The sequence below is a fragment of the Pinus tabuliformis genome, chromosome 2_2 (assembly GCF_031772625.1).
Source record: "Pinus tabuliformis cultivar Carrire ecotype Pingquan chromosome 2_2, CPIR1, whole genome shotgun sequence".
Lineage (NCBI taxonomy): Eukaryota > Viridiplantae > Streptophyta > Pinopsida > Pinales > Pinaceae > Pinus > Pinus tabuliformis.
Genome location: NC_142300.1, coordinates 1,135,124,078 through 1,135,126,287, shown reverse-complemented (window position 1 = coordinate 1,135,126,287; position 2,210 = coordinate 1,135,124,078).

The following is a 2,210-nucleotide window of genomic DNA, read 5'->3' as shown; positions in this document are numbered from 1 at the left end:
ACACAAAGATGGAGGAGGTGGAGGGAGAGAACTAGAGAAGGGTAAGAAAGGGGGACGGTGACACAAAGATGAAGTGGGGAGAGAAGGGAGAGAGCTAAAGAAGGGTAACAGAGGGAGATGGAGATACAAAGATGGAGGGGGAGAGAGAGAAGGAGAGAGAGGGAGATAGTGAGAGAGAGAGGGAGAGAGAGAGATATGGGGGAATAGAGAGGAAGGTCAGATAGAAAGGGAGAGAGAGGAAGGATGAGAGAGGGGACTTGCGGGAGAGGAGGAGAGAGGGAGGGATAGAGAGATGAATTTGGAGGGGGAGAGGGTGGTAAGAAGAAAGACATAGAGCGTGAGAAGTGGAGAGAGAAAGAGAGGGAGTCTAAGGTGCTTATTTCATGCTAATATACTATAACATTAATATTATTAATTTAATAACTTTGGATTAATACAATGTTGAATTTGTTATATTATAATGTATATATTAATATATCATGATAGATATTAACTCTAAATATTTATGGGACAAAACAACAAATACAAGGTGATAGAGGTGGAGAGATAGGGGGGTGACAAGGGAGAGATCGAGACAAATTGAAAGAGAGGGGGAGGAGGAAGGAAGAGAGAGAGGGAGAGAGGAGTGAGAGAGGAGTGAGAGAGGAGAATGGTAAGAGAGGGAGAGGGAGACACAAAGATGGAGGGGGGAGAGGAGGGAGAGAGCTAGAGAATGATAAGAGAGGGAGAGGGAGACACAAAGATGGAGGGTGGAGAGAGAAGGAGAGAGAGAGAGATGGGGGAAGAGAGAGGAAGGTAGGACAGAAAGTGAGAGAGAGGAAGGATGAGAGAGGAGGAGAGAGGAAGGGATAGAGAGATGGATTTGGAGGGGGAGAGAGGGAGGGAAGGAGAAAGACATAGAGAGTGAGAAGTGGAAAGAGAGAGAGGGAGTAACAAGGGAGATATGGAGAGAGAGTGTGTATGTTTAGGGGTGAGACTTTATAGCCCAGTATGGGGACGTTCGAGAGAGGAGGAGAGAGGGAGGGATAGAGAGATGGATTTGGAGGGGGAGAGAGGGACGCAAGAAGAAAGACGCAGAGAGTGAGAGGTGGAGAGAGAGAGAGGGAGTAAGAAAGGAGATATGGAGAGAGATAGTGTATGTTTAGGGGTGAGACTTTAGAGCCCAGCATGGGGGTAGATCTCACATAAAAACATAAACATGTAAACGTAAACATAAGCATAAATGTAAATGTAAATGTAAACGTAATGTCGGCTCTTTTTTTTTAAATCAATCTAATTATTGGTGGATGGGGATTTTGAAGACTGCGAGGGTTTTGATCAAGGTTTTGTTTTAGGGTTTTGTCGTTGGTCACCATGGCAGGGCACAGAGGAGGGAGTTCATCTCCCTCCTACAGTTAAGTGGTTGTGAACAGAAGTAAGGGAGTTGGATTGCATCGCTTCAAGAAACCAATAGAGGTGGTAACAGAGGCTAAGAATACAGAAAAATTGGAAACTATCAGACCTCAAGGACAAGAAGCGAATCATGAGGAAGCTAGTAAGGAGAAGAGGATTGAGGTTAGCAGTCTAAAATTTGCTCCTATGAGTACATCAGGGGTTTGTAAACCCAAGTTGACCACTATTCCTCGAGTTTTTTTAAGTGACCCAACACTGCAGGTGTATAGAGACCAGATGTCAGAATATGCTGTTATCTGTAAATTTATGGGGATTTGGAAACCAAAGGGGGAAATTAACCTTCGCCTTGGATCCAAGGGCTTCTTCACAGTGGTGTTCACGGGCTTAGAGGATAAAGACAGAGTGTTCAAGGGAGGACCCTATTTTTATGCTTTTGCAGGCCTTTATATGAGACCATGGGTAATGAACTTTGTCCTAGAATGAGAAACTTTTACCTTGGTGTTGGTATGGATAAAACTCTATTACCTTCATTTATATTATTGGTCGTCGGAGTCTCTAAAGGCTATCGGCAACAAGCGAGGGAATTTTATAAATATATCAGATGCTACTCTAAGAGGGAAATACAATTCCTTCACCCAAACATGTGCAGAAATGGACTTATCTGGAGCACTTCTGGGTGACATCATTTTATAAGTGTATGACGAGGAATGGGTGCAAGCAGTGGACTATGAACACGTCCCATTTAGGTGTCATAATTTGCATGAACATGGACACCTATACAGGGACTGCCCATTAAACAAGTTGGAGAGCTATACGAA